Consider the following 15,732-nt stretch of genomic DNA (forward strand, 5'->3'; position numbering starts at 1 on the left):
TGTAAGTTACCCTCCCAGAGGACACAGGAGAATAGATTCAAACCATAAAAGCATTTATTTTCTTATCAAATGGCATATCATAACATGTTGATACCAACAATACTCCCAAAGCCATGTAATAGCAAAGGAATCATACCTATTTGTTTCTTTCATATGCTGTAAACACTCCTCCAAAGTAAAGCTGAACTCTCCTCCGGAATCCAACAATGACTAACTAGGAGTCCCCTTATGCACATAAAGTTCAATTTCACTACTCATTTCCTTGGAAAGCCATGCCCACCTAAAAAAGAGTGAATCATTTGAGGCAGTGAAGCTACTATCAACATACCTTCTACTGTCATGAAGCCTCTCATTGGTATGTTTGACATTTCAGATTGTTCTACTTCTAGTCATTGTCTCATTGAGAATTTCAACTGGATACCCTCTTTTACCTTGCACAGATGCAGACCCCTTCCCCTCCCCTCCCCAACAAAACAATAAATAAATAAATAAGGTCCTATGGTTGCAGCTGAAATATAAACAGAATTGTGGAAATAAAGCTTAGGGTTTTGCTCAATAGAAACAAATATGTGGAAGTATTTCTCTTCTCTCTATTCTTCCTCCCTCTCATACCTTTAATTCTTCTATAGCATAATATTTATTAACCAGAAATATCTTGTTTGTACTTCAATCTACAATCCATTCTCCATGAATAAGCTATGCAGCAGACAAAAATTCATTCTGAAGCCCAAAGGAATCAAATCGAGCAACTTTATTGTACTGATTGAAGACAGAAGGGAGTAAAACCTGGAAACTTCGAAATTCACAAATTTCGAGTGTCTACTTATCTCAAAACAATAAGAAATGGTACAAACTACAAACTGTGAGGAATCGATTCATATTCATTTCTTTTCCCTTCATCCAAGTTTTCGATGCCTATTTGCCTGTGCGTGGATTTAATATGCATGAAAAGAATCTGATGGGAGAAACCGTATACGAACAACAGAAATATGGAACGACAAGAAACATACCAGAGCGCCAGAGTAACTGAAGAACAATTCGAAACAGAATCACCAGAAAGCAAGACAGGCGGAAACAAGAACTTGAAAAAAGCAAAATTAGGTAAGAATTAAGCAGGGGAAAAATACCAAAAAAATTTGGACCATTTCTCGATTTGTGCGTGTCATCCTTGCGCAGGGGCCATGCTAATCTTCTCTGTATCGTTCCAATTTTATCGGATGTCTCCGAAGAGACAACAAGCGAAGGCGTCTGCAACTTTATCAAGCGGAAGAAAGCATCAAAGCTGGACCATATGGGACTATCTTATCGCTAGTAGTCAAAGGTGTCAATTGGCAGTTTCGGGTACCAACTTTAAATACCGAAAATCGGGTACCAACTTTAAATACTGAAAATCAGAACCGTATAGTACCGACGGTATAGTACGGTTTCGGTATTTACAAAAATGGTTCGGTACGGTTTAGTATTTAATCAATATAGGTAAACGGTTTAAACACGGTATTTAGTGCGATACACTTTTGGTACGAACAAATCCATGCCATTTTTGTTATTAGTTCATCAAAATCCTAATGAAATTGTGACCAAACAATCAATAGAATTTGATACTAACAGAGACAAAACAAGTAAATTTAAGAAGACTGAGAAACGAAACGAAAAACTACCACAAGGAATTATGAATAGGGTAAAAGTAAAGTGTTTTCAGTGTAAAATAACATTTATATCCATTAATTTGGGACAGTACCAATTGGGTACGGTTTCGGTACATACGGATGGTATGAGTATCTAAAACCGGAACCGTACCCAAGAAATTCGGTATCGGTACGTGAACTGTGCAATTTTAGATGGTACTGTTTGATACGGTCAAACGGTTTTGGTACGCATACTTAAATTGCATAACCACCTACTCATGTTTCTCGAGATTCGTGCCTTCTAGGCTGGGCTGGGCTTGAAATTAATTAATGGGCTTATTCATACATCAAGAGACAAACACATATGTGCCTTTCTGACTTAGGGTTCTCTCTTTCCTAAAAGGGCTAACAGTCTCTCTGTTATGATCAAGTGGCCGAACAAGATGCTTATTAGTACCAGGAGCTTCCTTGAAGGAAAACACGCATGTGTTCATTGATAGATGCATTAGCAATCTGACTCTGCTGCTCTTGAAATGGCAAACTCATCTTCAAGTCCAAGAATCAAAACTAGGAGAGCAACACCATCCGTACGTCCACGGAAAAAGTGTATATCTTTGATCCATCAAAGACTCTGGCTGAGGTTTTCTGCCCTCTACCTCTATGGCCCCAATACGTGCAAGAAATTGCTGCTGTGTTCTTCCAACTATCCTTTCATCTTTGCTTCCCTCTAACTCAATATTTTTGTCATGAATATTTAATCCTTGAAGAAGAAGAAGCTCAGAGGCACCATACCGGGAAGGAACTGGAGAACTCTCCCTTCAATCTCTGTGCCATCAGGTAAAGAAGGCCATGAATGTGAAACTGGCCTAAAGGACTTATAGGCAGCTGCAACAACCATAGGTACTTGAACTAGACCTTCCACCATAACAAGAATTCTATATTACTCATCCTTTGCAAAGTTCCAGTAACATATTTTTTGCTTCTTTTTAAATGATTTTGGATCCTTCCAAATCAGTTTTTTAGAAATTTGCCTGCAGTAGTCAGTCTTCATGATTGTTAGAAAAGGAATCCCAAGAATCTTATAAACAAGGATTGAATTTTCCTTTTTGTAACTCACCAAGAAATTATCCCCAAAATGGTGCTGATCAAATAAAGAAATCTGATATTGAATTCCTGGGGTCAAATAATCAAAGGATGAAACTAACTATGGTGACCAAAGTTAGGTATAAACTCAACCAGCTATCACCATTAAAGGGTGTCTACATCCTACATGACTGGTCAACTCAACAAGAAGATGACCAGTTATGACTGAGTTTGGCATATATACTCTAGGTTCATGTCAACTTCAGGCTGACAAGAGATGAACTTTCTCAGTAACTAAATCACCTTTGACTTAAACCCCAGCAAACCAAAATTGATTGTTGCATCTAGACCTTCTTCACATCAGCCAAGTAGTTGGATGACTTCTTTAGAGTTTCTCTAATGTGACTTGAGTAAGTGTGATGCCTGCACTTTAAAGGAAATTCGAGCGGTCCGACCTTGTGTTGATCGGGGGATCGCCTCCGACTCTCAAGTTAGTCTAGGCAACAATGGAAGGCTCTGAGAGGGTTCTCAGAGCATAGAGAATGATGATGAGTAGAGTCTCATACCTTCCCCATCTTAGTATGGAGTTTGTATAATGATTACCTAGAGGCGTCTCTGTCGATTTCGCCCACTAATTGAAGAGTGGGGCGAGTTGCCTTAGGGAACACGTTCCTTTTCTTAGTGGGACCTCAATGATTGGCCTAATCGGAGGAGTGAAGAGATGTTTGACGGTTGCTCAGTTGATGGAGATGATGAGAAGGGGAAAGGGGTTGGATCTGTTTCTAGTGACAATTTAGCTTGTCTAAACAATGTAACAAAACCAACGGGGTTGGTCCATGTGGTAAGCAGCTTGGTCCGCTTAAGCAAGGTTTCGGTATCGAAACCTTGTGGATGCAAAAAATCCCCGCAGACTCACCCACCATAGCCAGGTGTGCGACCCGGGTCGAACACCAGATTAGTCATGGCAAAGCCTTGGAAACCGGGGTTGGCAAAAACAAAACAATGTAACAAAGAATTAATTTTGAAACTCTTCGGATCTAAAAAAGCACAGGTAAAGTAAATTAGTACCAAAACCCCCTAAATCTACTATCAAAACATAGCAAAGCAAAGTCTCATCTATCAGATTCGGCCAATCTAATTTCACGAAAAGGATGAGTTGTTCAATTTCAAGAATCAGGATAAACAGACTTAGATGAGCATCCTAGTGCTGAGAATAGGGTTAGGATATGTTTTGCCAAATTCTCACAAATCAATTTGGACCAAATTATATGCTTTGACAAATGAATCGATTAAATTTAAGAAGTAAAAGTTCTCAACATTTCGACCCTTTGGATTGAAGAAGGATATGCAAAACTCAAGTGTAGCAGGTGATTGGAACATGGCAACAGCTACAGACTCTTCAGTCTCTCATTCCTAATTGTGAAAATTAGGTCCATTTTGCTTAGGGTTGATTTTGGGTTTAAAACTTTAATTGGAGAGAATGGGCTGATCGCCAACAGAGGGGTGGAGTGGTTGTCACCGGCAAGGAAGGAGTGGTGGTTGTTGGCGATGTGGGGTTTCCGGCTGGGTCTAGGAAGAAGGTGGGTCAGTGCCCACCTAGAGTTGAGTCACTTAAGTGAGTTAAGGGTAATTTCATCTTTACATAGTATTGAGGGTACATTAGACATTTTATAACCCAGACTTAATGGTCAAAAGGCTTGACCTTTAAGGAGGTAACTTGCAATATTTGAACTTAACCAAGGGGGGCATTGTGCAATTTATTCCGTCTAAGGGGGTAGGCACGATTTTGGGGCCCTCTTAAGGGGGGCGCTATGCGCGGAAAACTACAAACTCTAATGAGAAGAAGTCCATGCTGTGAAATTGAATGTCATCTTTTCTCTTTTTTTTTTCTCTTTTTGTTCTGTGACTTCTCCCTTTACTAGTTCCTTGTTTAATTGAACAGATTCTTTTCTTTTTCGTTTCTAATTGCCCTTGATTGCTTTGATCATCCTTTAAGTACGAGCCCAGTTGAATCTTTTTTTTATGCAATAGCCACATTAATTGATATGAATGGGTCTTTATCAACCAACATCACCCTCTGTGAATGCCTGAGCCCTTTGAGTGCCCGATCCTGAATGTGCATTGACAACAAAACATCTTCTATGCATTGATAGCTAAACATCCTATGTGCCGCTTTTCACCTGCATAACTTATTCCTCTTCTTACACCTGTTTTCAATGGATTTGATCCACCCTGTTTTCCTTCACTATTTTTACTTCTTCATTGCTGTATTACTTTTTCCTTTCTTTTGCAGGTTAAACTCTCGCCTGGGGGGCATGAAGGCAAGGTAAGTCATAAATGCATGGTTTTGGTTCTGGTCTATGCAGGTTTTGAAATATCTGGATGCTGCGGCCTCTTTCTTTTCACCACCTCTTTTCTTCATTTACTTTACTCCCACCCACCCAAATCACATCACATTTACCCCCTGTTAATTCCTTTCACCAAAAATAGAAAAGTTCAAACTCCTATTTCAGAAAACCAAAAGCTCTTTTATCTCCCTGTTCCCCAACTTCCCCAACCACGTTCTTCAAAGCTCTAACCCACTCTTTCAACACTCGTTCAACATGAGCAGGCAACACCCCTGCCCACCCTCTGGCCCCCGACAAAGTAGCTTCTATGGACCCCAAAACCTTGGCATTCCTAAGATTTCTCCTAAAGGTTGTGATAACCATAGAGGCTTATGCAGTGACTCTTGGAAGGCAGTGGAACCTTCAGGAGCTTCACTTCATCCCTCTAGGTCTCTCCCTTTTGAGGAAAACACTGCTGATCTGGTACTCTATGGCTTTGCTCTTGGCTTCCCAAGAGAACCCATCACCACCATTTGCAAAAGTCTTGCTGCAGCATGGTCTCATCTTGGTGCTGTCTCTGCTTCTGCTGTTGGAAGAGATAACTTCAAAGTTGTCTTCATATCTGAACTTCACCAAAATTCTGTCATTTCTATGTCTCCCTGGTGGCTTGAAAATTTCATCCTTCATCTTGCTCTGCTTCCCATGCTAGACAACAGGAAACTTGCTAAGCTGCCTCCGATTCTTATTTGGATTTAGCTATGGGGCATACCATACAACAATGTTACCTACAATGGGATTTTATTGGCAGCCTCCAAGGTTGGAAAAGTCCTTGACATCCAAATGAATCCCAAGGATATGGGTCTGGCAGGTGAGGTTGCTCGAGTCATAATTGTTTTCGATATCAACAAGCTAGTTCTTCGACAAACTTTCATCCAGCTCCTTTCCAATGAATGGCTTCCTGTTGAAGTTAAATATGAAGTCAAAGTCTTATGTGATAAGTGTGGAAAGACTACCATCAAATAGGCTTATGCAAAAAGTATGCTAGTGATGATCAAATATTATACCAAATCCCCGGCTCTCTTTCGATGGTCTAACTGTTGATCATCTCCCTGTTGGCTCTTCAAAAAGTTTCCCCACCTCTGTTTAAAAATCTCTTCTGGCTATGCCTCTTGTTGCACCCTCGGGGACCTCACTTCATCGGTTTCTCAAGGGATTGAAGAAGAAGCACAACAAGAGAATGAAGATGTTAATGTAGAAGAAGTTTAAAAAGAAAAAAAGAAATGGATAAAGAAGAAATTAAGGAAGACGGTCATGTCTTGGAACCCATGTGCTGTCATAGTCCTGCTGTGATTTCTTCTGGCGCTGAAATCAAAGATCCTGAAGGCTCCTTTCCTTTCAGTAAAGAGAATTTTGCTTGTCCTCCACCTTGTAAATTTTCAGCAGACCCTTCAACTAAAGGTAAAGGAAAAATGGTGGAGAAGACGACTTCACAAGAGGTGACTGAGACTGGAGAAATCAAAGATTATGCTGATAATAAAGGAAAAACAATATTGGAGTCTTCTGAAGAGGCTGAACCAATCTCAAATTTTAAGGAGCTGCTGAACAAGCAAAGGTTGCTAGAAGAATTGTTAAAACAACAGCACCAAACCACTCAACAATGGTTGCAAGAAGTCAAAAATCTCCCCAAAGATGGACTGTCGGATGAAATGGTATCTCAAATTTTCAATCGTCTAGAGAAGTTAGCGAATATGGCCCAATCCATTCCCCTTCCTGTCAACGGCCCTCCTGTTGACCCGAACTCCAACCAAGCTTATGGATTTTCTGCTGAGAAGTTTGGGACTTTTACTGATGACTGTGACACCAGCTGTTTGTGAAATTAAAAGTAACCGCAAGCGCACGGTATCGTGTAACTAACGGGTCGATCTCAAGGAGATACGCCACTTTAGAATTAACTTCTTAATGATAATGCGAGAGTGCAATGATTAAAATTTGTTAATTAATTAATTGAACTAAATGAACGGTCCTAATCCATACATCTAATGCAATCAGATTGAAATGAAAATTAAAGCAAAGATAATCAACGCATAATTAATATAGGCAGAAAAAAATGCGAAAAATAAATAAATAAAAATAAAAGGGAAGTGATCCGAGTGTCAGCTCTGGATCTAGGGAAGGGGAGTATAATTATAATGACTTTGACCGTGGATCATTTGCCATAGCTTACAGTCCACCAATCGGGGGAACAGATATTAGAGAAAAAGAAATTGCAGAAAAGAAATAATCAAAGCAATAAAAAGAAGGGAAACCTTAACCAAAGAGAGGTACGACTGTAGACATCTCTGATCAAGGACCCAGAGGAAGGGAGAACAATAAATAAATGCTGAAAATAAATTGCAAAAAGTAAATAACATAGTAATAAAAGGAAAGGGGAATCTTAACCAAAGAAAGGCACGACTGTAGTCATCTCTGATCAATGACCCAGGGGAAGGGAGAATAATAAATAAATGCTGAAAGTGAATCCTAAATTAAGAATATGGAGGGGTAGATAGAAGCGGGAATGGAGGGAAGAGAGAAGATTATTGAAGAATGTTACTTACTTGCGAATTGAACAAACGATTCGAATCTCAACCAACCTTAACAACCAGATCTAGATCTAAAATGATGATCTAGATCTGCAATTGCTAGACCCAGAGAAAAGCGAATCTTAAAACTTGAAACTTGAACTTAAATTGCATTACATAGAAAAATTAAACCTATACATTCAATCTAGAAATTTAAATCTCACAAATGCAAGCAAAGAAAACTAGAGAAAGCCTAAATAAACTGAAGAGAGAAGAAAGAGTGCTTCTACTAAGCTCTAAAAAACATCCTCCCTTGATGGAGTATGCTCTCCTTTTATAGAGTTTACATGGGATACGAATCTTGACAGAATTTGAATCAAACTCAGGGTTCCTATCTGACTCAACGTCTAATCGTACTGACTTAGAGAGATCAAATTCATAATTCTACCATTGGATTTGAGAATCAAGAAGTTTTGAAGCTTTCCTCCAAAATTCAGCTCGATCTGACACCGGATGACCGTTCGATGAAGGGCTTGATCGAAATTGAACATAGACATTCAAAAACGGGATTTTTTCCTTCTTCCTTATTTGACTATAATTCTTTTTCTTCTTTTTCTTTCTTTAATCAAATCACAAATAGGAAATAAGATATTGAGGTATACAAGGACTCTTTTCTCCATTTGGACTCTCTCAATAATATCTCTGTAGATTTGATTGTTTATAATCATAGCCGTAGATCAAATTTGCCTTCTTTATCTCTTAAATATTTCGGAGTTGGCCCATAATCACATCTCTAGCCCATCATGCTCCAGATTAGGCCCATTTTCGCATTTGAGAATTTGAATGGACATCTGAATGTGTAAAATTGCATGATTCATACCCAAAACTCCAAATATTTGCTTAAATATTGAAAACTCCTCAAATCTGCAAAAACAACATAAAACCCAAGGTAGCTCCACTCTAAGTGTGTAAAATGCATGCTTTATGCCCTAACATTTCACACATAAATGTGCTCATCACCAACCTTCAACTCAAAAAGAGAAAAAGAAGTGCCGAATCAAATTTAAGCCTCACCCCTTTGGCCTCTCTTATGACAAACCTTGATACTACCCTCAGTGCCTGCAATGAACCACTCACTGTCTTTTTCAACTTCTTCAATGAAATGGAAGCCCGCAACCGCATCTACCTTTACCTACTCAATATCCACCAAAACCATAACACCCACTTGGCTAATAATACTATCCAGCCCGAGGCCCCTCTGAACTCTCAACCTGCAAATGATCAGGAAACCAACAACTATGCAGAGATGACTACTAACCAGGAACTGAATGCCCCCTAGGTACACTTGAATTCTTTAAATCTAAAGCTCTTGTCGATTTTCCTTGACTGCTGTATTTTCTTTGATAGGCTCTTTTGTCTTTTCTACAAATCTTATAGGAAACCTAGATGCTTTAATCGTTTTTATGCATAACTAATGCCTATGTCTTTGTCTCTCAGGTTTTTCCTTTTTGCTGGATGTTTATCCTCTTTTTCTACCCTTTTTGCACTTAAGCTTTTATTTCCCTTTTTTTTCTTATGCTTATAATATTATCTTTCATAGTTTCTTTCTTTAATCTTGTATACCTTTTCTTACTTTGCACTAGTGATATCCTTGTCATTTTATTTGTGCTTCTCCCTTGGCTTGTAATGATAATATCCTTTCTTGTAATGTCCGTGGATTAAATGGAAAATTCACACTGCAATGTATTGCCAAGATCCTAAGAAAACATAAACCCAATCATGTCTTCTTCTGTGAAACTAAATGCTCCTCTTGCCCTTCTATCCTTAACAAGTGGCGTTCTTACTTCAAAGACTTTGAAGTAACACTAGATTCTATCATCTGTCTTCTAAAATTCATATTCGCAAAAGAAAGATAGAATCTCTGGAGCATAATGGGAAGTAAATCTCTTCTCCCTCTGAAATTGCTGGAGCCTTTTCCTTGTTCATGCAAAATTTATTCACTTCTAGCAATCCCCTGGACCATTGAGTGTCTATTCTCGAGATTGCCCTTATCTGAACCTTTATCTAGAATCTCGATCCCCCCTTCATTTGATGAATTAAAAAAAATGGTTTTCTCCTTAGGTCTGCACAAAGCCCTTGGTTTTGATGGGTTTACCACTTGGTTTTATCGTAATCACTGGGACCTTATAAAAAATGATTTGTTTAACTTTGTTCTTTCCTTCTTTACTTCGTGCTCTCTACCCTTTGGAGTCAATCACACCATCCTCTGTTTCATCCCTAAGAAAGAGCTGCCTAAGTGTGTTACTGACTTCAGACCCATCAACCTTTGTAATGTTAGTTACAAAATCTTCGCTAAACTTCTAGCCTCTAGGCTCAAACCTCTACTTAGGGATGTCATTTCACCGAACCAAGGAGCTTTTGTGCCCAATAGACAAATTTCCGACAACATTTTCTTGGCGCAAGAAAATTTTCATTTCATGAGAAATACAAGGAAAAAAACTGGCTATATAGCCCTCAAACTTGATATGTCCAAGGTCTTTGATAGAGTTGAATGGGGAGTCTTAACTAAGTTGTTCCAATATCTTGGCTTCAATAAAAAATGGTGTGACCTCATCCACTCCTTGATCTCCACCTCTTCCTTCTCCATTAAACTCAATGGTAGCCCTTACCTTTGTTTCTCTGGATCCCGTGGACTCCGACAGGGATGTCCTCTAAGCCCTTATCTTTTCATCTTAATTATGGAGATCCTCTCGAGATTGCTCAACGAGTACAGATCTCTTAAACTCTTCAAAGGAATAGAAATTCCGAGAAGGGCTCCAGAAATTTCTCACTTGTTTTTTTCTGATGATATTCTCCTGTTTTGTCGTGTAGAAACTGAAGACACTCTGACCCTTAAAGCAATTCTAGACTTATTTTATGATATTACGGGTCAAGAAATTAATCTCGCCAAAAGTGAAGCTTTCTCAGCAGGAACGTCCCACAATAACAAAAGCAATTCCTCCTTTCCACTCTTGGCATCAAAGAAATGAATAAGGAGGCACTCTATCTAGGAACAAACCTCTTTCCTGGAAGAGCAAAATCCAAATCTTTGCATTTCATCCTTCACAAAATAAAAAATAAAATGGCCTCTTGGAAAGCATCAAATCTGTCTTTGCTGGCAGGGGAGTCCTCATTCAATCCGTCCTCCACTCGCACCCACTCTATCACACGCAATTTTTCAAATTTCTTATTAACTTTTGCAGGAAAATTGATTCTCTGTGTCAAAAATTCTGGCTCGGGTATCCTGATAAACAAAAGCAGCTCACACTCATATCATGGAACCAATGCTGCCTTCCCAAAGAGCATGGAGGACTAAGATTCAAAAAAATGAAGGATGTCAATACCGCAATTCTTCTGAAACAGGGTTGGAGACTTCTCGCCAATCAAGACGCCCTATGGGTCCAAACTCTAAAGGCTAAATATTTTCCAAACTCATCTTTGTTTGACCCGAAGGTTCAATCAAAAAAGGGTTCTTGGACTTGGAACAACATCTCTAGCACTCTACCTAGCCGTAAGAATTTGGTGGCAAGAAAAATCGGTAATAGACGAGAAACATATTTTTGGTTCGACACATGGGTAGAACAGCCCAGCAACCAGCTAGCTTTTGCATCAATCCTAGAACCACACATCTACAATATTTGGGTGCGAAATGCAACGATTGCACAAGTCAAAAATTCTGATCAAATAAGGGAGTATTCTTTCACCCTCAACCAATCTTTACCTTACCTCTCTTTTTTCTTCCCACCTTAATTCTCAAAATGACTGCTGGGTCTCACTCCTCTCCTGTAATGGGACTAGTTGATATGATGTATACTCGTTCAGCTTTTCTCTTTTTCTTTTTTAAAAAGACACATGTTGGATTATAGAAGAATATATACAGGATTAGCCCTAAACAGTTCTCAATATTAGATGATACATCAATTAAAATTACTCGATCGATACAATACTCAACACTGATACTTTAAACCTTGATTGTTATCCATCAAGAACCCCTTCTTTAATTAGCTAACTTTTGTTGGTATTCAACAGTAATATAGTAATTATATCGGTTCAACTAAAAAAAAGTTTTGAAATTTACAAATGATGACCCGAATAATAACCTCACAAAATGAAATTAAAAAACCAGCCAAAAACCAAGATTTGGTGAATCTGAAAATCCTATTGCATGGTTTTTGCAATGGTGGAATTAGAAATAAGAACCAATAGGACATTCACGAAGCAATCTCGATAGATCCTAATGACAAGAAATCCACCTACGCTGTTGACCCCATCTCACACGGCAGTTTTAACTTTGCACTCATGAGATGGGATGAGTTACTGTAATTTTAATGGATCTGATTTTTGGAATAATTAAAATTAATTAAAGTGTTTTCATCCTTATTTTATATTTTAATGTGTGTTTTTCCTCTTGTCCCACTTCGAAATCAAGGAGTCAGTTTTCGATATATTAATAGGTACTATCTATTAATCATAAGTTTTAGATGATAAAATGATATGTTACGGGGTGTGCGCAGTGTACATGTGAGAGATCGAGATTGAATGTGGACAATAATAATTCAAATCAACAGAAGCACCAATCAAGATCTAATAAAAAATGTCCTACGATGTTGACCCTATTGCCGACCATCTGTCCTTTTTTTGGGTAACGACCACCACGTCCGTATTGGAAAGTTCAACTTCATTCTCCTAGCTCCTGCATCATCTACATCTCTAGATTTTAATAAGTTCAAATAGCTGAATCAGTAAAGTAGATCAATGGGTTTTATCTTGGTGGTTTTCTTTGTTCTCCTTCTCTGGTGTTGCGGCTGCATGAGTTTGGTGCTCTCACAGCCAAAAGGATCAAATGAAACAGATCACCTAGCCTTGTTGGCTTTCAAGGCTCGGATAACCAGTGATCCTTTTCATGTCATTAGGTCCTGGAATGACTCCATCCCCTATTGTGACTGGACGGGCGTCATATGCAGCGGTCGCCGACATCCAAGCAGGATTAGAGCCATGCGTTTACAGTCCAGTGGGTTGGTGGGATCCGTGGCTCCAGAAATAGGAAACCTCAGTTTTCTTCGAGAGATTTTACTCTACAACAATAGCTTCAAAGGTGAGATCCCTTATGAACTAAGCTCTTTGTCAGGTCTCCGTTATTTGATCCTATCCAACAACTCATTTGAAGGGGAAATCCCATCCAATATACCACAGTGCTCCAACCTTATTCAGCTCAGTTTGGGTTACAACAATCTTGTAGGAAAAATCCCAGTAGAACTTGGTTCCTTGTCAAAGCTTCAACACCTTTTCCTGGCATAAGAATATGTTGACAGGACATATCCCAGCTTCTTTTGAGAATCTTTCATCACTCCAAAACATTTCTGCTGCTTCAGACAATGAATTGAGTGGAAATATTCCTATACCTTTAGCCAAATGACGAGATTAATATTTGTTGGGCTTAGTATCAATAAGTTATTTGGTACGATCCCTCCCAAAATGTATAATCTTTCCTTACTTGGCATTTTTGATGTTGGAATGAATCAACTTCAAGGGAGTCTTCCATCAAATATAAGTTTCAGTCTTCCTAATCTACAGAAGCTTATGATTGAACAAAACCAATTTCATGGATCGGTTCCAATTTCTATCTCCAATATTGTCAAATCTTGAAATACATTTCCTTCATAAAAATAATCTTACCGGGTACCGATTTTGGAAGCCTATCAAAACTCAGTTTGGTTTCAATGAGCTACAACCATTTGGGAAGTGGAAGGGTTGATGACTAGACTTTTGTCAACACAATGACTAATTGCAGTAGGCTAATACATTTGGAGTTTGGTTATAATCAGTTTGTTGGCATTCTCCCCAAGTCCATTGCAAACTTATCAACCCAATTAATAGAGTTGTATGTGTCATATAATCATATATGTGGAGATATTCCGGTTGAGATTGGGAACCTTGTAAGCTTACAATTCTTAGCACAGTCTCAAAACTTACTCCATGGAAATATTCCAACTTCTATTGGAAGATTAGCAGCGCTAAATGGACTTCATTTATTTGGGAATAGATTCACAGGGCCAATCCCTTATTCTATTGGAAACTTGACAGCATTGGTTGAACTCGCTTTACATGACAATCACTTGGAGGGAAAAATACCTCATAGTATTGGAAATTGCAAATACTTGTTGGCCTCACTCTTTTCTGGTAATAGTTTCAATGGCACCATCCCTACAGAGATATTTGGTGTTTTCCCATTAGTAGCACTAGGCTTGGGCACAAATTCTTTCATTGGTTCTCTACCTATGGAAGTGGGTCGGCTGACTAATCTTGAAACCTTGGATGTTTCTGAGAACAATTTATCTGGAGAAATTCCCAGTACCCTTGGTGATTGTATAAGCCTGGAACGCCTTTATATGGAGAGTAACTTACTTCAAGGATCAATACCATTTTCTCTAAGTTCTCTAAAAGGCCTTCAAGAATTAGAACTTTCATACAACAATATCTCTGGTTCTATCCCGAAATATTTGGGAACATTTAAGTTTTTACAAAACTTAAATTTATCATTTAAGTTTGTACAAAACTTAAATCTGAGTGCATTTTCGATCATTGGAAACAATAAGCTATGCGGAGGCATACCAGAGCATCATCTACCAACATGTCAGTATAAAAAATCTGAAGCACATGATAAAGCTCGTGTTTTCAAGCCGATAGCCATCATATGTGGTTTTTGGGGCTCTCTATGTTTAATTTGTATGATCATTTTTTTCTTTATCTACTGAAGAAAAAATGAAACAGAAAAATCCACTTTATTATGTATAGAGGATCGGCATTTTAATGTCTCTTATGCCCAACTCCTTAAAGCTACCAATGGATTTTCCTCTTCAAAATTGATTGGACATGGGAGTTTTGTTCAGTGTACAAAGGAGTTCTCAATGATGGGAAAACAATAGTCGCAGTAAAGGTATTCAACATTAGACAAAGTGGTACTTCTAAGAGTTTCATGGTAGAATGTGAATCCTTAAGTAAGATCAGGCATCGTAATCTTGTAAAAATCTTAACGTGTTGCTCAAGCATAGATTATGAAGGCAATGATTTTAGGGCTTTGGTATATGAGTTCATGCCAAGTGGGAATTTGGAGAGCTGGTTACATCCACATGCAAATGGCATACATGATGAGCCAAAGCACTTGAACCTTGTGCAAAGGTTGAATATTTCCATCGACATTGCAATGGCATTGGATTATCTTCATCACCATTGTCATATACTTCTTGATGGTGATTTAATTGCACGTTTGGGTAATTTTGCAATTAAGCCAAGCAACATTCTTCTTGATGGTGATTTAATTGCACGTTTGGGTAATTTTGGGATTTCAAGAATTCTTTCAAAAGCCACAAGTAAATCTTATAATTGCACAAGCTCAATTGGACTCAAGGGCTCTATTGGATACATTCCACCAGGTAAGGTACAATTTTTCTTGACCTAAGAAAATATATTTCTCTTATTGTGACTAAGCTTCACTTGTTACAATTAATCTAATATTTGCCTTATATATATAAAGTTTGATGAACTTTACTCTCTTTTTTTTTTCTACTAGGCATGAAAATACTAACTTTAGATACATTAGTTATAGAGTATGGTGTAGGTGTTGATGTTTCAACGCATGGTGATGTCTACAGCTATGGGATTCTCTTGTTAGAGATGTTCACAGGAAAGCAGCCTACTCATGAAATGTTCAAAGATAACTTTAATCTTCATTCTTGGGCTGAGATGGCTTTGCATGATCAGGTGATGACCATCGTTGATCAATCACTTCTTTCAATAGAAGATGAAAGAGAGGAAGCAACAGGGATAGTAAATGTCATTGGAAATCAAGCGTTCATCAAGAATAGAGTTCAAAAATGCCTTATTTCTATTATCAGAATTGGAATTACCTGCCCAGTTGAATCACCATGGGATCGAATGGATATAAAGGATGTACTCAAAGAGCTACTTTTGATCAGGGACACTTGTCTTGGAGTCCATACTCACTAATAAAGGCTACGAATACTATTGGTAAGTCATTATTTCCTTCAAACTTGAGTTTATTATAATCGCTGATACAAACCAAACATTTTACTTTTA

General features: G+C 38.3%; 1 non-coding gene across 1 annotated transcript; it reads right to left on the reverse strand.

The window, feature by feature from the left end:
• Positions 1 to 1,130: 1,130 nt before the first annotated feature.
• LOC149022823 (U6 spliceosomal RNA) lies at positions 1,131 to 1,233 on the reverse strand. Its single transcript, XR_016172556.1, has one exon. It is a non-coding gene; the product is annotated as a U6 spliceosomal RNA (small nuclear RNA).
• Positions 1,234 to 15,732: the final 14,499 nt, after the last annotated feature.

The sequence above is a fragment of the Hakea prostrata genome, chromosome 3 (genome assembly GCF_041222555.1).
Source record: "Hakea prostrata isolate BN-2017 chromosome 3, UWA_Hpros_2, whole genome shotgun sequence".
Taxonomy (NCBI): domain Eukaryota; kingdom Viridiplantae; phylum Streptophyta; class Magnoliopsida; order Proteales; family Proteaceae; genus Hakea; species Hakea prostrata.